The following is a 24587-nucleotide window of genomic DNA, read 5'->3' on the forward strand; positions in this document are numbered from 1 at the left end:
CAGGTTATGGATACCTGGGTTTGCATCCTTAGCTGCTCCTTTATACCCGCTGTAAAAGGGAGATGCCCAATTCCAATGGAACCCTGAGCACCAGCAAGCTTTTGATAAAATCTAAGGACACTGACACTGAAATCCTCAACTTCACTGAGCCCAGCCTGCATTTTCAGAAAGCCCTAAACTACGTTAAAAATGTACATCAACTCACTCACCTTGGTTCGAAGAAACTTCAGGCATTCCTGAAGGATCAAGAACAGAGTTTTCCACTAACCATCTCAGAGCGAAAGGAAATATCTAAACGGGTAAAAAAAAACCTGTTGGGTCTGTCAATTCGTTCATGCTTACCCTTCCAAGTTTCCTGCAGGAAAGCACCTACAAGGAACCAGACCAGGACAATTCTTGGAAGTGGACATTTCTGAAATTAAGCCAGCAAGGAATGGTCTTAAATATCTCCAAGTCTTTGTAGATACATTTTCAGGATGGATTGAAGCATTCCCCACAAAACAACAACAACAACAACAACAACAACAAAAGGAACCAAAAAAATAAAAAATAAAAAACGACACAAATGGTGGTCAAGAAGATTCTGAAAGATATTTTTCCAAGATACAGAGTGCCTAAGGTAATAGGGTATGATAATGGACCGGCATTCATGGCCCAGGTAAGTCAAGGATTAGCCAGGACCCTGGGGATTAATTGGAAGTTACATTGTGCTTATAGACCCCAGAACTCAGGACAGGTAAAAAAAAAGTAAATAGAACCATTAAAGAGACCTTAAGGAAATTAAACTTAGAAATCGACATAAAGATTGGACTATGCTCCTGCCTTATGCACTGTTTCATGCAAGAAATTCTCATACTCCCTCTGATTCTTTGTGTAACCTCACCCGCTATGAAATTCTCTATGGTCCCTCCTGCAGTAAGGGACCTAACCCCAACTCTAAGACCTAACGATCCCTTCCACATCCCATTGCTTGACTGACTTAAATCTCTTGAAAGAACTCAGCGATACCTGTGGAAAAAGCTGGCCACTGCATACCAACCTTTGGACGAGGGGGCTCCACATCGATATCAAGTAAGATACTTCGTCTACATAAGTCAACATCAGGTGTCATTCCTTGAACCCCGCTTGAAAGGACCATACCAGGTGCTACTTATAACACCTACAGTGGTAAAGGTATACGGAATCACTTCCGGGATCCATGCATCTCATCTCAAGCCTGCGTCCTGTCCATACTCTGGCTGGAAACTGGAAAAGACTGGTAACCCTTTGAAATTGTGTATTTGCCATGTGGATAAGGCTATAGACTCTCCCCTTGGCCAATAGTTGTCCGAAACCCCATCAGCCTGTTCAGCAGCGATGGCTGATCCCAAATCATACTGGAAAAGAAGTTTGGTCTATCTTGCATATAGCCCTCTTAGGGACCTGGTGGCCATCTCTCCACCCAGACATTTGTCAGCTGGCTATAGGTCTTTCCTATTGGGATATCCCTGATGAAGAGGATCCCACTAAAATTCCATTAAATCCCTTCTGTACCATAGGTAATGGAAACAAACATTATGGATTTAGGGACACGTGAGCCAGATGCAGGTTGACTAGCCTAGATTACTATGTTTGCCTAGCGGACTATCAAAGGCACAAACAGCCAGAACTGTGTGGGGGAAAAGCCAACTTCTTCTGTAAGTCATGGGGATGTGAGCATATAGGGGCTGCCTGGTGGAACCCAAACTCCTCATCAAATTTACTACACAGCATTGGGCATATTACCAATTAGACAACCAAAACCGATGGCCCCGAAATAGGTCTCTAGATCCTCAAATTCTGTATGACCTTTTTAACTTCGGCAAGTGCTCAAAAGGGTGGAAGGAAATTCCCCTATGTGGAGGCCTTTTCCCTCCTTTGCTCACATCCTGAACTATGCTTCTCCAATAGATCCTCACCCACAGCTTTCTACTCCAGACTCTCTGCTGTCACTCCCACATCAGCAACCTGATTTCTCCCCTCCAATTACTAGATCAAACACCCAAACCTCCGCCGGTTCTCAGACGATTGCCCCCTTGCTGAGGTAGCAGGTACATAGGTACCCATCCACCCACTCACTCCTCTCTTCTCCTGTTAGTGCCCACACCGGGTCCCACCAGGTCCTCTTACCAGCTAACCCAAATCTCAAACCAGCTAAGGAGAGCCCTCAGACCCCTATCCAAGATGTAATAAAAATGGCCTTTAAAGTTGCTGTGTCATCACTGAAAACAGGTTACTAAAATTAAAATTTTCTCAGAGGCTTTTTGGGATACTCACTCCCGTCTTCCCCTCTGCCCTACCTCTTCTAGTTCTCAACTTTTTGTTGCCTGGAAAATGCCAAACCCCTTTCACATTATTCTTTTACATCTCTCATTCCTCATTCTCAGGCCCAAGTAGCTGCTCTCAAACCCGCCTTCCCAGTCTTCCCCCTCTGTGCCAGGCCCACACAAAAGTCTTAACTGGCCTTCTCCAGAAGTCTTCACTATGGATGACTTTAGGACTTTCAGAAAAAGAGTCCCTATAAAGGAGTTCAATGTAGATAAACTTCCCTTTTTTGTGTTGCGCTGTTCTACTGGGCCACTGGCTCAAAAAATCAGCACTCCTAAGCTAGACACACACTTACTAGTTTTTCACAAAACATGTGAACAAGGCCTCTGGCTTTGAGCTGGGCTTCACAGAGAGGGGTACATTTCTAAGATTAAGAAGTTACCAACTGGGCTCCATGGTTACAGCTAGCAGGGAGAAAAAAAAAAGACAAGAAAAAAGCTCTCCCACTCCAGGTGTCCTTAAAATGTTAACTTGCCCAGAACAGAGGAAAAAAAAGAAAACAGAAACGAAAACTTTTTTTTTTTTTTTGTGAACTTCTGCAGACAGTGAACTTCTGAGCCCCTTCCCTTACATGTTGGGTACAAAATTCTGAAACTACCTGAATTTGGGGTTCAGGTGATTAATTCATTACAACAGAAGCAATGCCCTCTAAATCCAGTTGCAAACAATAGGTCTTTTTCCCTGTCTTCGATGCTATCTTAGATGCTTTGCCTTGTCCGTCCCTACAACAGTATAATTCTATATACTTAAACATTGTTTATGTTATCATAAAATGGTCAAAAGATGTGATTAATTATGTAATGTTTCAGATGTTTTCCAGAGTGTGCTATCATGATGCAGGTTCATTTAAATATCAAATATGAGGTCAAACAACCCAGTTCCGCTGGGAACCTGTATCCCTCACTTTAGCCGTCCTATTAGGAAAAGGAGTTGCTGCAGGGGTGGGCACAGGAACCACTGACCTAGTCCATGGGACACAACAAATGACCCAATTAGAAGCAGCAATAGACCAAAACTTAATGATATTAAAAACCTCCATCACAGCTTTATAGGAATCTTTAACCTCTCTGAATTTGTTTTACAGAACAGGCGAGGGTTGGACCTCATCTTCATGAGAGAAGGGGGGATTTGTGCTGCATTGAGGGAAGAATGTTGTTTTTATGCTGACCATACTGGAGTTGTAAAAAAATCTGAGTAAATTAAGAAGACGCCTTGAAGAGTGTCAACAAAAGAGAGAGGCACAAAAATGGTGGTTTGAGTCTTTCTTCACACATTCCCCCTGGTTAACTATGCTTTTATCAGCCCTGGCCAGTCCATTAATAATCCTCATATTATTGCTAATTGTAGGACCCTATTTGCTCAACCGTGTAGTTTCCTTTCTACAAGCTCAAATTGGATAAGTTAAACTTATGGTAATCAGACAACAATATACCTCACTACCAGACATAAAATGTGAGACCCCAGAATAAGAAGTGTGAAATGAAAGGTTAATAAAATAGGTACTGGTCACTTCCTGTTTTTCTGTATGCTTAACAAAACACTGTTGAAATCTTGAGATCTGTTTGCTAATCTTATTCCCAGAATGTGATGTCCCCAACTGCCAAACTGTTGAATGTACTACCTCTCCCCTTGGCACCCATACCACTCACTTGAACTGAACCATCAATAAATTTCCCTCCCTGCCCACACCAAGTAAAGTACATAAGCTCTGCTTAAGCTGTTTTCAGGGCTCTATTCTCTATTCAAGTGAGCTCTGAGCCCCAGCATGCTGGACCCCCAATAAACCCTTTGCTGATGGATGAGACGGTCTCTTCATGGTCTCTTCCTCCAATGCTCGCCTGACCTTTACATTGGTACAATCATAAGTGTGAAATTTTGTTTGTGTTTCCAGAATATTACTGTAGTAAAATGTATATGTAGATCAGGTGATGTGAGTATTTCCTTCACCATATCTGGGAGCAATATATTTAAGATGTATGAATTAGTATTGGGGGTAGAAAGAGGTGTACCATGAGTCTATGAATATAGAGATAATGCATGGATAGACTATACTGTGAATAAATAATATAACTGGTTCCAACTTTAACTAATGGATGGAATTGATATCTGAAAATATACAGGAAATATTATATTGATATAATACATTTAATCCTATCCGTTATACATCTAATGGTAATATTAGGGTTATGGATTATCATGAAGAGTGTGTGAGTTTTGCTTCAAAAGTGATTATGGAAATTGAAAATAATGTGTTTGGAAAGAATTCTCATGAAAAGACCAGTCAAGAAACCTGGAGGTATATATGTGTTCTGAAGCAGAAAGTGATTGAAAGTGAAACAAATGCCTATATATTTGCTAACTTGTGGATGAAATATATATATCCTATGATCTGCAAAAATTGAAGAAATAGTAATGTACCAGTGTTGAATAAAAATGAACGATAAAATACACATAACGTCCCATAGGAATCTACTTGAATTGATGTTCAACTGGTTCAGTTACTGCAGAAATATTAGGAGTTGTATGCACCATTCACTGAAGTTAGTTTTCAGTACTAGGAAACAAATATGTATTTCAGGTGGATGAATATTTCTGAGAATAATCTTGTGAAAAGTTGATTATAAATCCACATACATGAATATGAATGAATTTAGGGAGTGTATAATAAAACACATATATTTCATATTTTGAAAAAAAATGGAGAGTATATATATATATATATATATATATATATATATATATATATATACACACACACACACACACACTGAGACATTAAAAATAGCAATATATATGCCAATTGAAATTCACAATGAAATATACATAACCCACAGTTACAAAAATATTCATTGAACTGAACATCAATTTATGTATAATGTTGTTCAACTAGGAAGCTCACCCATAGGTTCAATTTTCAGTTCCAACAGCGTTTAGGAGGAGAGATCTGTTGTCACAATTTGTATCTGCCAATTCAGCCACCTCACAAGAATGGAAGTGTGTTACCAGTTAGGATTCTATATGTGCATATAAAAATACATGTCCTGAATAGTCCTCAGGGTAAGGGAGACAGGAATTCACATATTTCTTAAATTTAAAAACACATGGAGAACTATTTCAAAAAAATTGACAAGATTTATAACTTCTAACCTATGTAGTGCAAAAGGCAAGTTCAACTATACACCATGCCTCCTCTGAACTGCTTGTATTTCTATTCTGTTTGGGTTATTTTCTCCAACATATTAGGATTAGTAGTCAGAGTCTAGTAGGTTATGTGTTAGTGTGAGAGATTCAGTATTTCAAATGGAAAATTGGAAAATGTATCCAATGTGTATGCAAATATGTGCTACACAAAAATCTTCCCACTCTCATCCAGAACAATGCCTTAACATTACCTTCACCCCAAGTAAGACACAATTAGAGGAGAAGAGTTTGAAAATTTGTGAATACATACCTGGAATGGAATATGATCAGGAATTCACAACCATGGAGGTGGTAGAGAAGTTTCCAAAAGTAAGGGAAAGGGTTAATAGTCCACAAACATGGAGCTCTGCTGGCCTAAAGACTTCTTGAGAAACTGCCTCTGAGTCTAGGCACTTGAAATATATGTTGTTGTCAGGAGCTTTTGCTTCTTTTCTAGTGAGACAATCAAAGTTGTGTCAGCATCTATGTGTCCTGTAGGACATAGATTGTAATATTCCAATGAACATGAGGGAACAGTGCTGAAATCACTCTTCGTAGGTATACTGTGGCCACTGTGGGCTAAGTGTCTCCCCGTGTGGACTGTATAGTCATTAGTTCTTCCTCCACTCTTCATTGTGTTTCTTGCTGCTGCACTCGGAGTTTGGTATTTGCTTCACGAAATACATGGAGTTCAACTGGGACACAGTACTGGTGGGAGTTCTGTCACGTATGGTGGGTCACGGTCTATAGGAGAATGCAGCAACCAGGTTTCTATCCCACTTAGTTTGCCTCCTTGAACATAGCAAGCTGATTCTGAACATTGCCTGGAAACCACTCCATATATCAAGATGCATTTTCATAGCAAGGTCAGCTGGCTGCACCATGTCAGTAACAAGCCATTTGGAAGCCAATGCCAGATCCACATGGCCCCACCACAGAAGTTTTATCACACATCTGCCCACCACTGTTCTAGGACAACTACTCAGCAGCCTCCAACTTATTGGAATCTCTGCTTTAAACCATTTTCATGAAACCCAGTCAATCAAGGCACTGTCTGGTATACTGATGATCAGCAACAGGACATCCAAAAGTTGTCCAGTGCCACCTGGTCATGGGAATTTCAAAAATTTTGTAGTATTTAACTAGCCATTTTTCAAGATGAAGTTGGAGACACTGTGAGTTTCAATTCATTGAGGAACCACATATGGAGAGGAAGCTCATTTCAATGAAAGATCTGGAGAAATCTTATAGGCAAGGCTTCCAAAAGAGTGGCCAAATGGTCACATGAAGCCTGGCCCGTTGAGGTCTACATGTGAGGTCCATGTGTGTTTTGACTCTCAATTATGGTTGCCAAGTCTTTCAGAATAAAATCATGTGATATCCTGGCTGAGATTTCCAGTCTCTGTGGAAAGTGACCCTGATCACATTTTTCAAGGGCAACTCTCATGCGTGGCCTCCTAAAATCTAAACACAATTCATGACAATACTTCTCTGAGGTCAGTTTCAGAACTCAGTCTCTAAGGGAAATCACACCAGAGTTCAGGCCCAGGAGGACCCAGTCATCTCTTCCAACTGCCACACAAATGACCACAATTAAAATAAAAGCACTCCCACATGGGCCTCATCTTCTTCCATATAGGCACTCATCATAAACTCTGGCTGGAAGTTTCCATGAGGGACGCAGCACAAAACATTTTCCAAAAAAGCTCCCTTGCTCCTCATTTGCCTAAAGTCAGGGTGGCCTGTACACCCTTCCTTTGAACCAGGAGTGATCAAATAACCCTGCCATTAATACTGCTCTGCTTCTCCAATTTGAGGCCTACTGACTGTCAGGTATAGATTCTTTTTGTGATTTGGAGTCATGAGAAAACACAAGCACCTATGGGCTATCGTCTGAAGGGCTTTGAAGAACTCATTTGACCCAAAGGTTCCCTATTCTCACTTGATGGAAGTCAGAAACTGAAAAGTTTGGGCGAACGTAGGAGGAAAAGACCACCAAGAGACTGTCTCATGCCACAGCAAAGGGTTTATTGGGGGGTCCAGCATGCTGGAACTCAGAGCTCACTCCAGAGGAGCAAAGAACAAAGAGCCCCGAGAACAACTTAAGCTGAGTTTATATTCATTCTTTAGAGGGGGCAGGGACTTTACATACATCATATCCTCCTTAAGCAAATCATCATATATCACGTGAAAATCAAATAACAACTCTAAAAGATGGTTAGCACATTCATTGGCAGGAACAGGTCGGGCAGCGGGTGATTGGTCAGCCCTGAGAAGGAGTATACATTTAAACTGATTGTTTGAAGCCCTGAGGTGTATACGTGCTGAGCTGCATGGTTTCAGGGAAGGGGTTGTTAAGTAACTAGGTGGTCAGGGAAGATATCAACACACATATAATGGGAACTTCCGGGAATTGTCTTAACTGCCACAAGAATTTCAGTTTCTGAGTGCAGCTTGGAAACTTTACAAAACCTGGTTCTTTATGTTTCAATTTCAATTTCTTTTATTTTTTCATTTCCACTCCTTTTTCTGACTACTTTTAATCTTAAAAGTAATGAATCATAATTATTGCGGGTTCTCACATTCTATTTCTGCAAGTGGAGTGTATTTCTGTCTGATTACCATGAGTTTTATCTGCCCAATCTGAGCCTGGAGAAAGGAAACTATTAGGTTAAGCAAACAAGGTCCCACAGTTAGTACCAGCATAAGGATGATCAGGGGTCCATCTAAGGCTGATAAGAGTGTAGTTAACCAGAGGGATTGGGTAAACCACGACTCAAACGACCCTTGTTGAATCTCCCTTTCTCTCTGGTGCACTTCAAGGCATTTTCTTAATTTACTCATGGATTATTTTGAAACTCCAGTATGGTGAGCATAAAAACAACATTCTTCTCTCAGTGCAGCACAGAGGCCCCCCTCCCTCATGAGGAGGAGGTCTAATCCTCGCCTGTTCTGTAAAACAACTTCAGAGAGAGAGGTTAAGGATTCCTGCAAAGCTGTGATGGAGGTCTCTAACATCTTCACGTCTTGATCTATTGCTGTTTCTAATTCGGCCATTTGTTGTGACCCACGGATCATAGCAGCTGTTCCCATACCCACTCCTGCAGCAGCTCCTATCCCTAATAGAATGGCTAGAGTAAGGGACACTGGCTCCCTGCGAAATCAGGTTGTTTGTCCCCCTAGTAGACCTTCAAATGATTCTGCATCATCATAGAGCACCCTGGGGAGTATCTGCACCATTATACAATAATTTACAGAGCTGTGCAATACCTGGGCTGAAATGCATGGAGTTCTGACTGTGTGGAGTTCAGTACCATAAAGGTTCCTTTAATTAGTTCCCAGGGGGAGGAGTCAGCTGTACTCTGGACTGGGGAAGTAGGCAAAGATGGAAATCGGGAAGTATGAGATGGTAGAGGGGTTCTGGTAGATCTAGGCATGGGAGGTTTAGTAGGCTTAACTCCTGGCTTGAGAAGATTGGGCCCTATTGCTGTGGAATTTTCTTCCTTTTTAAGCCGGATGTTGAAGCAGAGACCAAAGTCATTATCAGGGCCATAAATATAGAATCGCACTCCCCAAGCATTTCCCATAGGCCATGTTGTTCTGAGGTAGCCCCTTCCTTTGGAAGTGAAAGTTATATTGAGGGGGTAACAGACTATTCTTTCCACAGCGAGTTTTTGACACCACTTGGCTAGCGGCACATTTCTTGGAATCAATCCAGGTGTCATTTGGTCCTACCTGAATCATACTGTCTGAGAAGTTTGGGTTCCACCATGCAGCTCCCGTTTGTTCACAACCCCAAGATCTACAATAAAATCACTGGGTCCTCCACAGGTTTGGGCCTTTTTGCAACTTCGGAAATCAGCTGGGCACACATAATATTCAAGACTGGCTAGTTTACACCTGAGCTGCGGGAGATGACATCCATAATTTATGGGGTAAGGTGGTCAATGTTGCCCTGGTTTGGGTTTGAGTGGTATCTGTGTGGGTCCTCTATGTCAGGGAGATCCCAGTCAGAGAGGCCTATGACAAGCTGACAAATGTCCGGGTGGAGAGATGGCCACCGAGTTCATAAGGGGGCTGTATGTGAATTAGACCACACTACTTGCCCAGTAGGATTTATACTTGCCATTGTTGCTGAACAAGCTGATGGGGATTAGGACTGCTGGTGGTCAGGGGAAGAATCCATAGACTTACCCACACGATGGACACGCAACTTGAGATGGTTACCAGTCTGTTCCAGTTTCCAGCCAGAGTCTGGACAGGGCGCAGGCATGAGATGGGTGGCATTGATCCAGGAAGCGATCCCATCCACTTTCACCACTGTGGGTGTTAAAAGCAGCACATGGTATGGTCCTTTTCAGCGGGGTTCCAGGGATGACACCTGATGCCGTCTCACGTCGATGAAGTCTCCCACTTGATATCGATGTGGGGTTCTGTCGTCTCCAGTCTGATAAGCAGGGGCCACCTGTTTCCACAGGTATCGCTGGGTGCTGGGATTGTTCAAGGGCTTTAAGTCTGTCAAGCAAAGGAGTGTGAAAGGAATTATTAAGTCTCAGAGTTGGCGTTAGGTCCCTTACTGGAGGAGGGGCAACATAGAGAATTTCATAAGGGGTGAGGTTACACAAAGAGGCGGAGGGGGTATTTCTTGCACAAAACAGTGCATAAGGAAGGAGAATAGTCCAATTTTTTATGCCAGTTTCCAAGCTTAATTTCGTTAAGGTCTCTTTGGTGGTTCTATTCATTCTTTCTACCTGTCCTGAGCTCTGGAGTCAATAAGCACAATGTAACTTCCAATTAATCCCCAGGTTCCTGGCGAATCCCTGACTTACCTGGGCCATGAATGCAGGTCCGTTATCGGACCCTATTACTTTAGGCAGGCTGAACCTTGGAAAAAGTCTTCTAGGAATTTTTTGACCACCATCTGAGCCGTTTCTTTCTTCATGGGGAAGGCTTCAACCCATCCTGAAAAAGTATTTGAAAAAGACTAGGAGATATTTAAGTCCATACCTTGCTGGCTTAATTTCAGTAAAGTCCACTTTCCAGAATTGTCCTGGTCTGGTTCCTCATAAGTGCTTCCCTGCAGGAAGCTTGGATGGGTAAGTATTAACTAATTGGCAGACGTGACAAGCTCTAGTCACCTGCTCAGCTATTTCTTTGCTCTGTGAGTCTGTCAATACTAAGTCCTTTTTTCGGTCCTTTAAGAGTGCCTATAACTTCTTTGAGCCTAAGTGGGTGAGCTAGTGTACGACTTTGACATAAAGGTGGGCTTTTTGAAATTGTAATTGGCTCTGTATGGCCCCAGAGTTCTGTATCTGTCTCCTCAGATGATAAGTTGCCTGAATGTTCCAGTGCAGCAAATCTCTTGATTGTTGTTCCCCCAGGTGTGGAAAAAGTTAACAGAGTCACTCCATTTAGGGCTGCCAATTAACCTTCCTCCTCTGCCCTTCTGTTTCCAACGACCACGGGGTCGTTTCCCTTCTGGTGCCCTGGACAGTGCACTATTGCTAGTTCCTTAGGGCCCTACACGGCTGAGAGAAAGTGGAGGATCTCATATTTGTTCTTTAATTCTTTCTCAGTGGAGGTTAATAGCCCCATTTGCTGGCAAATAGTTCCGTGCACATTTGCAGTGGCAAATTCATAGCGGCTATCAGTGTATATGGTGGCCCTTTTGGCTATTACTAGTTCCAATGCTTTCGTAAGGGCAATTAGTTCTGGTTTTTGGACTGATGTCCCTTCTGGGAGACCAGAGGACCAGATGACATTAGTTTTGCTGACTACTGCTACTCCACCCGCCACTTACCATCTGGAGGAAGCTGCTGCCGTTCATTAACCATACGACTTCAGGGCGAGGCAGAGGCTGACCCTTCAAGTCTCGTTGTATACTGGTTTCTTCTGCCAGTATGTGTTGACACTCATGAGCGATGGGTCCTGATGATTCTTCTGGCAGCTTTGTAGCCAGGTTGAGTGGAACAGGGGGTCCCAGCGTTATTCTGTCTTTGTCTAGCAAGAGGCTCTGGTAGTGGGTAATTCTGGAGTTTGATAGCCAGCTCACTGGAGGCTGACAGATGATGCTCTCCAGGGCATGGGGGGCTATAATGGTTAGCTTCTGTCCCAAGGTTCATTTATGAGCATCTTTTATTAGAAGGGCTGCCGCTGCTGTAGTTCTTAAGCAATGGCGCCACCCGCTAGCCACTGGGTCCAGTTTATTTGATAAGAAAGCTACCGGCCTTTTCCAAGGTCCCAAAGTCTGAGTGAGCAAAACCTGTGCTATTCCTTTCTTTTCCTCGATGTAGAGAGTGAAGGGTTTTTCTACATCTGGGAGTGCTAAGGCCGGAGCAGATAGCAGCACCTTTTTTTGACATTATCAGAAGCTTGTTGGTGCTCAGGGGTCCATTGGATGTGGGAATCCCCCTTTATCATCGGGTATAAAGGGGCAGCCAGAGAGGCGATCCCAGGAATCCATAACCTGCAAAAGCCGGCAGTCCCAAGAAACTCTCTGAGTTCTCTCTTATTAGATGGGGGCGGTATATACACAAAGGTTCGTTTTCTGGGCTCAGTGAGACATCATTTGCCACCCCGAAGAGAATAACCCATGAAGATTACTTCTTGCTGACAAATTTGGACCATTTTGGCAGAAGCCCTATATTCAAGCCGAGCAAGCTTGGATAATAATGCTTGGGTCCCAGACTCATAGTTCTCCTTGGTGTCGGATGCCAGTAGCAGATCATCCACATATTGGAGTAGAGTGACTTCGGGGTGTGCAGTTCTGAAGTCATTGAGGTCCCTGTGGAGTGCTTCATCAAAGAGAGTGGGTGAGTTTTTGAACCCCTGTGGGAGTCTAGTCCAGGTTAGTTGGCCAGATGTTCCTGTTTCTGGGTCTATCCACTCAAAGGCAAACAGAAACTGACTGTAATAATGTAGGGGCAAGCAGAAGTAAGCATCTTTTAAGTCCAGTACAGTGTACCATTCCCGCTCCAGATTCAGAGTGTTAAGCAAATTATAAGGATTGGGTACCGTGGGGTGAATGTCCTGCACTCTGTTGTTGATCTCTATTAGGTCTTGAACAGGACGATAGTCCCCAGTTTCTGGCTTTCTTACTGAGAGCATGGGGGTATTCTAGGTCGATTGACAGGGACTTAGGACCCCAAGAGCCAGATATTTCTGAATATGCGGCCTTATCCCATCCTTAGCTTCTTTGCTTAGAGGATATTGTTTAACACTAATTGGAGAGGCAGAGGCTTTTAATTCTACTACTATTGGAGGTTGTTTTACGTCTAGACCTAACCCAGCAGTTTTTGCCCAGGCATTAGGATAATCTTTTATGCATTTCTGGGGTAGTTTGCCTTTTTGATCAGTCCTAGGGTCCGCGAAGAGTTGATGTTCATCTTCTATGGACATAGTCAAAGCCGTGACTATGGAAGTTTTTACTGAAGGCTTTAGAAACTCCACTTGGGGACCATCAGGGTTAAAGGTTATTCTAGCCCTGAGTTTGGTAAGCAGATCCCTGCCCATAAATGGGGCTGGGAATTCTGGGATTACTAGGAAAGAGTGGTGGACATTTCCATTTCCTAGGCCCATAGTCCTCCTAGTTGTCCAAGCCTGATATTTACTGAGATTAGCACCTTGAACAAGGGACCATTTATTTGATAGGGGGCCCAGTGGGGTCTTAAAGGCTGAGTATACTTCTCCTGTATCCACTTCAAAGTTCACTGTGGTCCCCTCTACTTCAAATGTTACCCTGAGCTCGGGGAGGGGATCCAAGCCCTGACTTTCCTAGTCCTCTTCTAGAGTCAGCATGGTAGGCTGGCATCTTTGCTTCTTTTTGGGGCACTCTTTGGCCCAGTGTCCTTTTTCTTTACAGTAGGCACATTGATCTGAGGCCAGGGGCAGCCTTTGGCCTGAGCCCAGGTATCCCTTTCTGTCTCCCTGCTTTTTAACTTCTGGCCTATTTGCTGCTGTGACCAGAACATTTGGCAATGCTTTACTCTGCCATTTGCTCCTTTCATCCTCCTTTTGTTCCCTTTCTTTCTTTCTCCTCTGCTCCCTTTCCTCCTCAGTTTCTCTCTTATAATATACTTTCTCAGCTTCTCTGACTTAGTCTCTTTAGGTCATATCTTGTAATCCATGTAGATGTTGTAACTTTCTCTTAATATCTAGGGCAGCCTTCTCAATAAAGGCCATTGCAACAGATGCCTTTTGGTCCTCTGCCTGAGGATCAAAAGGAGTATATTTCCTATATTCTTCCATAATTCTCTCCAGAAACATACGGGAGACTCTTTAGGCCCTTGGATAATCTCTCTTACCTTGGCCAAAATAGTTGGCCCTCTGGTGGCCACTCGGAGACACGCTATTAGAGACACGCTATTAGGTGATAAGTGGACAGATGCTACCTACATTCAAAGTTGTTGGGGTCCCAGTTGGGTCGGTTCATGGGTCCGTAGGTATGGAGAGGGAGCATCACAGGGGCTTCCGAGTTTTCTATTATCCGTCACCGGCGGGCGGGTTCCTTTAGGTGGCTCAGCTTCCTCCAGGGGAGAAGGTTCTGTTGCTGCTACGGGGAAGTCCCCTGGAAGGCTTGAGTTAGGCCCAATTGCCTCTAGCAGCGAAGAGGCTTAGTCAGCGGCGGGAGGATCATCAGGAACGTGTTGGGGCTTGGGGAGCGAGGGTAGAGGATAAGGAGGGGGAGGAGTGTCCAGTCTTGTGACTCTGGGTGAATGGAGGGAAGAGGGGGAGGGGCGGAAGGTTTGAATGATAGGATCTGGGGAAAGGGGTATATGGCTGTTAATCTGGGTGGCCACGTGGCCCCGACTGAAAGAGAATATCTCTGAATTTTCAGATTACAGGGAAGTAGAAGGATCCTTCTTGGGGCCACCCGACTCTGAGGATGGGCGATTCTGAAACACAGAAAGTCTGCCTGGTCAGGTGTTTTACTGAAAAAGATAGATTCTGGGCCCTTGAGAGAACATCAGTCCAATGATGAGGGGTCAGGGACAGAGTCGTGGAAGTGCTTTGTCCCATAATGAGAGTTACTCAAACAGGGACAGTGAAGACACAAACGCGAAAGAGACAAAGACAAAGAGTAAACATTTAACATGAGTCCAAAACAAAGATTAGAACTGAGTAACTTGCAAAACCTAATGGGTTAGAAGATAAAGATAGACAGTAAACTCAGCAGAGTTCGGGACAATGAACAAAACTGAGTAGCCGGAAAAACCTGATGGGCTTTCAAACTGAATCCTAAATCTAAATATGAGAACATGAATAAATTTAGGGAGTGTATAGAAGACACATAAATTTTATATTTTGAGAATTCTGGAGAGTATATACACACACACACACACACACACACACACACACACACACAAAACACACACACACAGACATTAAAAAGTAGCAATACATATGCTAATCGAAATTCATCATGAAATATATATCATCCACATATGCAAAATTATTTATTTTACTGAACATGGATTCATATACAATGTGTTTCTACTAGAAAGCTTATCCATAGGTTGAATTTTCAGTTTCAACAGCGGTTAGGAGGAGTGATCTTTTCTCAAATTTGTATCTGCCAAGTCAGACAACACACAAAAATTAACCTGTGATACCAGGTAGGATTCTATATGTGAATATCAATATACATGTGCTGAATAGTCTATAGAGAAAGTCAGACAGGAATTCACATATTTGTTAATTTTAAAAACACATGGAGAATTATATTAACCAAAATTTGACTAGATTTAAAACAAATACCCTTTATCATGCAAAAGGCATGTCCAAATATACACCATGCCTCCAGTGAACTGCTTGTATTCCTATTCTGTTTGGGTTATTTTTCTCTATATCATATTAGGATTAGTAGTCAGAGTCTAGTAGGGTATGGGTTAGTGTCATGGTTTCAGTATTTTGATTGGAAAATAGGAAAATGAATCCAATGTTTATGCAAATATATGCCACACAAAAATGTTCCCACTCTCATCCAGAACAATGCCTTGACATTACCTTCGCCCCAAGTAAGACACAATTAGAGGAGAAGAGTTAGAAAATCTGTGAATGCATATCTGCAATGGAACATGCTCAGGAGTTCACAAACATGGAGGTGGTAGAGGAGTTTCCAAAAGTATGAGTCAGGGTAAACACTCCACAAACATGGAGCTCTGCTGGCCTAAAGACTTCTTGAGAAATGGCCTCTGAGGTTGGGCCCTTGAAATATATATTGTTGTCAGGAGCTTTAGCCTCCTTTGTAGTGAGACCATCAAAGCTGGGTCTGCATATATGTGACTTGAAGGACATGGTTTACTATTTTTTAATAAACATGAGGGAGCAGTGCTGAATTTTCTCTTTGTAGGTAAACTGTGGCCACTGGAGGCTAAGTGTCTCCCCATGTGGACTGTGAAGCCATTTGGTCATCCTCCAATTTTGTGGTGTTTCTTCCTGCTGCACTGGGAGTATGATATTTATTTCAAAAAATACATTGAGTTCAACTGGGACAGAGTGCTAGAGGGAGTTCTGTCAGGTGTGGTGGGTCAGGGTCTGCAGGAGAATGCACCAACAAGTCTTCTCTCTCACAAAGCTTGTCCCTTTGACCATAGCAATCTGATTCATAATATTGCCCTTAAATCTCTCCATATACAAAGAAGCCATTACATATAATGGTGTGCCATCTACACTATGTCAGTTTCAAGCCATTTGAAGCCAATGGAAGATCCACATGACCCCACCACAGATGTTCTATCACACACCTGCACACCACTGCTCTAGGCCCACTGCTCAGCAGGCTCCAACTTACTGGCATCTTTGTTCTACACCATTTTCATGAAACCCAGTTAATCAAGGCAATGTCTGGTACACTCATGATCAGTAACAGGACATCCAAAGATTCTCCAGTGCCACCTGGTCATTGGAATTTAAAATATATCACGGTATTTATCTAGGATTAGGAAGATAGTCGGTAGGATTAGAAAGAAGAGTGAGTCAAGGATTTGGAAAATACGTTCTTTTTCTCCAATTTGAGGCCGACTGTCATTCGTGGGCGACTCTCTTGCGTGGCCTCCTAAAATTCCAACACAATTCATGGCAATACTTCTCTAAGGTCATTTCAAAAACTCTGTTTCTAAAGGGAATCACACCAGAGTTCAAGCCCAGGTGGGCCCAGTCATCTCTTTCAACCACCACACAAATGACCACATTTAAAACCAAAACTCTCCCACATGGCCCTCATCTTCTTTCATATAGACACTCATCATAACCTCTAGCTGGAGGTTTCCATGAGGGGAGCAGAGCAAGACAGTGTCCACAAAGCTCCCTTGCCCCTAATTTGCCTAATGTCAGGGTGGCCTGGAAACCCTTCCTGTGAACCAGGAGTGATCAAATAGGCCTGCTATTAATACTGCTCTGCTTCTCCAATGTGAGGCCTACTGACTGTGGGGTTTTGATTCTTTATGTGAATTGGTGTCATGAGAAAACCCAAGCACCTCTGGGCTGCCCTCTGTAGGGCTTTGAAGAAGCCATTTGAGTGAGTCTAGGAGTTGGACAATAAGTTCTTTAGGAAGACGCTTTTGCTGAGAGAGTGAATGTAAATGTCAGCACATTTAAAGGGTCATTCCCAATGATGAACTGGAGAAAAGGTGTTTGAGAGGAGATATAAATAGAGACATTAGGAAATCAGGCAAAGGACAAAATGAGTGGTAGCATAAGACATTTTTAACAGGGTTGAGGTTGAATATATAATCTTAGGAAAAAACAGATATGTAGTCACCAATACCAATGATATTTGAGAGCATTAGGGAACCAGGACATGGATGTTGTTAGTAATACATGCTCACATTCAATTTAGGTTTTGGTACAAATATAAGTGTGACCCTTGCATTTTGTGTCAGGAATATTACTGTGATGAAATGTATGTGTATATCAGGTGACTAGAGTATTTCTTCCACCATTTCTGAAAGCAATATTTTAAAGACTTATAAATTATTATTGGGGATACATTTAGCTGTACCCTGAGCCTATGAATATAGAGATGATGCCTTAATAGACCATACTGTGAATAAATAATATAACTGGTTCCACTTTTAATAATGGATTTAGTTGATATCTGAAAATATATAATAATTTTATGTTGATATACAATCATTCATTCCAATCAGTTATACATCTATAGCTAATAAGAGGATTACAGTTTATCATGATGGGTGTGTGAGTTTGCTTCAAAAGTGATTATGGAAATCGAAAATAATGTGTTTGGAAAGAAGTCTCATGAAAAAACCAGTCAAGAAACCTGGCGGAATACCTGTGTTTTGAAGCAGGAAGTGATTGAAAGTGAAACAAATGCCTATATATTTGCTAACTTGTGGAAGAAATATATATCATATCATGTGCATATAATGAAGAAATAGTAATGTACCAGTGTTGAATATAAATGAACGTCAAAATAGACATCATGGAACATAGGAATCTACTTGCATTGATGTTGAACTGGGTCACTTACTGTAGAAATATTAGTATTTGTATGCACCATTCACTGAATTTAGTTTTCAGTACTAGGAAACAAATATGTAGTTCAGGTGAATTAATGTTTCTGAGAATAATCTTGTGAAAAGTTGATTAGAAATCCAAATACATGAAAATTAATGAATTTACGGAGTGTATAATAAGATGCATATATTTCACATTTTGAAAAATCTGGAGAGTATATATATGTGTGTGTATATATATATATATATATATATATATATATATATATACAAAACCCACACAGAGACATTAAAAAGTAGCTATATATATGCCAATCAAAATTTATCATGAAATATATATCGTCCACAGATCCAAAAATATTTATTTTACTGAACATGAATTTACATATAATGTTTTTCAACTAGGAAGCTCCCCCAAAGGTTGAATTTTCAGTTTCAACAGCGTGTAGGAGGAGTGATCTCTTCTCAAAATTTGTATCTGCCAAGTTAGCCACCTCAAAAGTATTTTCGTGTGATACCAGGTAGGATTCTATATGTGCATATACAAATACATGTGCTTAATAAGCTACAGAGAAAGGAAGACAGGAATTTACATATTTGTTAACTTTAAAAATACACGGAGAACAACTTCAATAAAAAATTGACTAGATTTATAACTCCTTCCCAATATATTGTAAAAGGCAAGCCCAACTGTACACCACCCCTCCTCTTAACAGCTTGTTTTTCTATTCTGTTTGAGTTATTTTTTCTCCATTATATTAGAATTAGTAGGCAGAGTCTAGTAGGGTATGGGTTAGTGTCAGGGATTCAGTATTCCGATTAGAAAATTGGAAAATGAATCCAATGTGTATGCAAATATGTGCTACAAAAAAATCTTCCCACTCTCATCCAGAACAATGCATTGTCATTACCTCCGCCCCAAGTAGTACACAATTAGTGGAGAAGAGTTAGAAAATCTGTGAATACATATCTGGAATGGAATATGCTCAGGAGTTCACAACATTGGAGGTGGTAGAGGAGTTTCCCAAAGTAAGGGACAGGGTAACATTCCACAAATATGGAGCTCAGGTTCCCTAAAGACTTAATGAGAAACTGCCTATGAGGTTGGGCACTTGAAATATATGTTGTTGTCAGGTGCTTTTGCTTTCTTTCTAGTGAGACCATAAAAGCTGGGTCTGCATCTATGGGACCTGAAGGACATGGTTTCTTATTTTTCAATGAACATGAGGCAGCAGTGCTGAATTCTCTCTTTGTAGGTAAACTGTGGCCAATGGGGGCTAAGTGTCTCCCCATGTGGACTGTGAAGCCATTTGATCTTCCTCCATTTTCGATGTGTTTCTTGGTGCTGCACTGGGAGTTTGGTATTTGCTTCACGAAATACAAGGAGTTCAACTGGGACACAGTGCTGAAGGGAGTTCTGTCATGTGAGGTGGGTCAGGGTTCTCAGGACTATGCACCATCCAGGCTTCTATCCCTCATAGCTTGCCCCTTTTTCCATAGCAACCTGGTTCTGAACATTGCCCTGAAACCTCTCCATATAACAATATGCCTTTACATAGAATATTCTGCTGGCTGCACCATGTCAGTCACAAGCCATTTGGAAGCCAATGGCAGATCCACATGGGCCCACACAGATGTTTTATCATACATCTTTCCACCTCTACTCTTGGCCCACCACTCAGCAGGCTCCAACTTACTGGTATCTCTGTTCTACACCATTTTCATGAATCCCAGTCAATAAAGGCACTGTCTGATACACTCATGATCAGATGTAGGACATCCAAAGGTTTCCCAGTGCTACCTGGTCATGGGAAATTCAAAAATTTCATGGTATTTATTTTGGAATTTTTCAAGGATTAAGTTGGAGGCACTGTGGGTTTCAATTCATTCTGGAACCATTAAATGGTGAGGACGCTCATTTCAATGTAAGCTCTGGAGAAGTCTCACAGGCAAGGCTTTCCAAAGAGTGGCCAAAAGGTCACATGAAGCCAGGCTCATTGAGGTTTTCAATGTGAGGTCCATGTTTGTTTTGATTCTCAACTATGGCTGCCATGTCTTTAAGAATATAATCATGTGATATCCTGGCTGAGATTCCCAGTGCTCTGTGGAAAGTCACCCTGGGCCTAGATCTCAGTTTCCAAGGGCGAGTCTCATGTGTGGCCTTTTAAAATCCCAACACAATTCATGGCAATACTTCTCTGAGGTAAGTTCCTGAACTCAGACTCTAAGGGGAATCACACCAGAGTTAAAGCCGAGGTGACCCAGTCATCTATTCCAACCGCCACACAAATGACCACAATTGAAACAAAAACATTCCCACATGGCCCTGATATTCTTCCATATAGACACTCATCATAACTTCTTGCTAGAGGTTTCCATGAGGGGCACAGTCAAAGACAGTGTCCAAAATAAGCTCCCTTGCCCCTCATTTGCCTAAAGTTCGAGTGGCGTGGACACCCTTTCTGTGAAACAGGAGTTATCCAATAGGCCTGCCTTTAATACTGCTCTTCTTCTCCAATTTGAGGTCTACTGACTGTGGGGTTTAGGTTCTTTTTGTGTATTGGAGTCATGAGAATACGCAAGCATTAATGGGCTAGCCTCTGCAGGGCTTTAAAGAACTCATTTGATCCAAAGGATCCCAATTTTCACTTTATGGAGGTCAAGAACCTTACAGAGGAAGGCGAGAGACTTCATCCACAATGACTGCTCTTTTGGCCACTTTGGTTTTGAATGCACACGTGGGATCTTTCTTTACATCCATCAGGTGCTGACAATCTAAGACACAGCCTCACACAGGGCCAAGCACCTGATTCAGACACATCCCTTTCTAAAGCAATTAAGCAAAGAGCCACAGGTGATTTCCATTCATTTCCATTTGAAAACTGTTTTCTTCAGGCTTCACAAAGGGGTGGCCTGCAGCAAAGACCTTCCTGACTTTCAGGGCTAAAGAACAATAGGTAAGCAAAAAGCCCAAGCAGGGTTTTTCCACTGAGAGGTTAGTAGTCACACTGATACCCGAGTTTTCTGAGATGCTCGCCTTTATCTTCATCTATAAAGTATATGGCCATGTGACAGAGCTTGGAGATGCTACATATCTGGGACACAAAACCATGAGCCTATTCTGGAGAGTCGCCATAACTCAGGAAGAAAACCAGAACTTAGGAAGATAGCAGGTGTTGCCTATTGATAAGGCAAGCCCTGGTCCATTCATTAATTGGGCAGGATAAATGCTGAGAAGGTTTCTACTAGACAGGATACATCCATTGATGCAATCTTTTTTCTAATGTCTATAACCACGGACACAGTGAGATACACAGACTTAAAAACACACTCCTTGTGAAACGACTTTGTAGAAACATTTCACTCCAAACCACAAAACCGTCTTTCCTACCTATTCTCAGAACATGAGACAAAGCCACACACGCACACCCACACCCATAAAGGCACCTCCTTCCCCCAAGTAAGTGTGTTACTATCTGGAGTGTCCTCTGACTGGTGGGCCATACTATGTTCCCCTGAAATGGCCTGTCCTGTCTCAGATCTGGTCTCCTTGGCAAACTCTGTGAAGTTGTCAGGAGCCAGCGGTGAGCTGCTACCTCCTTTCTCAGGAAAGGCCCCTCTTTAGAGCTTTCCTGGCATTTGGCCATCCTCATATCAGTAGGTAAAAAAAAGACTGACTCTGTCCTTGGTAAAGCCACACAAGTGAGCCCACTGGGACTGGGACTGGGACTGGCTCTGGATTCCTGGCTTCCTGGATCCCAAGTTCAGAGAGTTCCATCAACAATGAAGTGAGGTGAGGTCACTTCCTTCAGGAACTGAATAAGGTCACTGCCTTGGCAACCATTTTGCCCTAACAGTTGCTTCCAAGGGTCACATGAGATGGTGGCTGCCTCTAGTTCCTGTGACACTTTCACAATTTAGATTGTTTTTATCAACCATAGGAACCCGTGAACAGCTCTTCACATAGGCCTGGTTTGGTCCATCTTCTCTTCATTAAAAAGAGAGAGGCTGATTGAGACACAACCCTTCATCCTAACCAGGTTGTTTGCCATGGAAGATGACTTTTACTCTACCAGGTCCTTCATAGCTGCCTACATCTTCTCCAGGGATCATTTCTGCACGGACCGTTGAGGTTCTAAGAAGGGGGAAGATCCACTACATTCTGGTATTGTAAGACCAACTCTGTCCCTGCTCTTCTGTAACGTTAGATTGAGGGAACAGTGTATGGTTAGGGTTAATAACACGTTTGATTTGGGTTAGGAATCATTCTGCTGTATGAATAATGGTATTGGGAACCTGCGATATGTATGAGAATATATAGGTGAAATATATGTATGAAAACAGAATTCTAGGTAAGATTTGAAGCCCAGAAGAGCATTGGGGCCTTTATTGGGATACTTAGCTTTGAATTACGTTCTGCACAGATGTGTCAGATTAATCGATATACAATGGCATTGGAACTTGTACCTTGAATGATTGAATGTAGAAGAGACCATTAGGTCAAAATTGAATGTCGGTAGTGAGAGGTTAATAAAATAGGTACTTGTCACTTCCTGTTTTTCTGTATGCTTAACAAAACACTCTTGAAATCTTGAGAACTCTTTGCTAATCTTGTTTCCAGAAGGTGCTGTTCCCCAACTGCCAAACTGCAGAATGTAGTCCCTCACCCGTTTGTACACAAACTGCCCACTCACCCGGACCAATCAATAAACTTCCCTCCTTGCCCTCTCCAAAAATATTATATAATTTCTGTTTCAGCTCTTTTCCTGGCTCTCTGCTATATTCAAGTGAGCTCTGAGCCCCAGCGTGGTGGACCCCCAATAAACCCTTTGCTGTTGCATGCGACAGTCTCTTTGTGGTCTCTTCCTCCGACGCTCGCCTGATCTTTTCATATGGAGGTTCCCCTGAAATCCAGCAGCGGCGGATGAGAGACCCTGTGTGTCCTTGCTTTCACTGTTTGTGTATCTTTCATTATGGGACAGAGCACTTCAATGCCTCTGTCCCTTACCCTTGATCACTGGACCAAAGTTCACTTAAGGGCTCAGGATCTTTCTTTTTCAGTAAATCTCCAGACCTGGCAGACTCTCTGTGCCTCAGAATGGCCCACCTTTGGAGTCGGATGGCATCAAGAAGGATCTTTCTACTTCACACTTATTTAAAAAGTCAGAGATATTGTCTTTCATCCAGGGCCACATAGCCATCTGGAACAACAGCCATTTATCTTAACTTGGCAGGACCTCTGCAAATCTCCTCCTCCATGGGTGAAGTCTTTTCTTGCCCCTGCCCCCACTCCTACTCCATACCCCAAAATCTCTCAAACCCTCTACTCTTCTTCCTCCTCCACCCTCTCTTCTCCCTTAGTCACAAGATTTGACTCTACTGGATTCTCCTCCCTCTCCTTATCCCCTGTCCTCTTCCCCCACCCCCCAACAAACTCTAAGTGATTCCCCTGCTGCTGACTCAGCCTCTCCGCAATTGGAGGGGCACAGCGCCAACCAGATAGTTCCCTGGTGGCACAAACAGCCCCTCCTTCCCTTGAGGAAGCTGGCCCGGCTAAAGGAACTCACTAGAGGTGAATGATTGAAAACCCTGGAAGTCCCGTGATGCTCCCGCTGCTTCCCTATGGGCCAATGATTGACGACTGCCATGGCGGAAAAATGCAAGCCTACCAGATTAGGTCTTTCTCCTCTTCAGACCTACATAACTGGAAAAATAACAATCCCCTTTTTCCAAGGACCCCACCTGGCTCACAGGTGTGGTTGAGTCATTGTTGTTTTCACACTACCCTACTTAGGATGACTACCAACAACTCCTAAGGACTGTCTTAATGACAGGGGAACGAAAGAGAATACTCCTGGAAGCTGGAAAAAAAATATCCTCTGACCAGATGCGTGACCGACACAACTTCCCAACATAATCAAAGCCAGCTTTCCTTTGAACCGACCCAACTGTGGCCCCAAAACCTTTGAAGCTAGGGAGCATCTTTCCACTTATTGCCGGGCTCTAATAGTGGGTTTCCGTGCGGCCTCTAGGTGACCAACTAATTAGGCCAATGTAAGAGAGATTATTAAAGGGCCTGATGAACCTCCCTCTATGTTTCTAGAGAGAATCAAAGAGGCATATAGGAGATATCCTCTTTTTGATCCTCAGGCTGAGGATCAAAAGGCATCTGTCACAATGGCCTTTATTGGGCAAGCTGCCCTGGATATTAAAAGAAAGTTACAATGCTTAGATGGATTATAAGATATGACTTTGAGAGATTTAGTCAGAGAAGCTGAGAAGGTATACTTTAAGAGAGAAACTGAGGAAGAGAAGGGAGCAAAGGGAGAATAAAAGAAACAAAAGACAGACTAAGGCATTGACTAAGGTCCTGGTCACAACAACAAATAGGCCAGAAATTAAGAAACAGGGAGACAGGAAGGGATACCTGGTCCCACACCAGAGGACACTCCTGGCCTCAGATCACTGTGCCTACTGTAAAGGTAAAGGACACTGGGCCAAAGAGTGCCCTAGAAAGAGACAGCCACGCCAGCCAGTCATTCTGACTCTTGAGAATGACTAAGAATGTCAGGGCTCAGATACTCT

The sequence above is a fragment of the Callospermophilus lateralis genome, unplaced genomic scaffold, assembly GCF_048772815.1.
Source record: "Callospermophilus lateralis isolate mCalLat2 unplaced genomic scaffold, mCalLat2.hap1 Scaffold_72, whole genome shotgun sequence".
Taxonomy (NCBI): Eukaryota; Metazoa; Chordata; class Mammalia; order Rodentia; family Sciuridae; genus Callospermophilus; species Callospermophilus lateralis.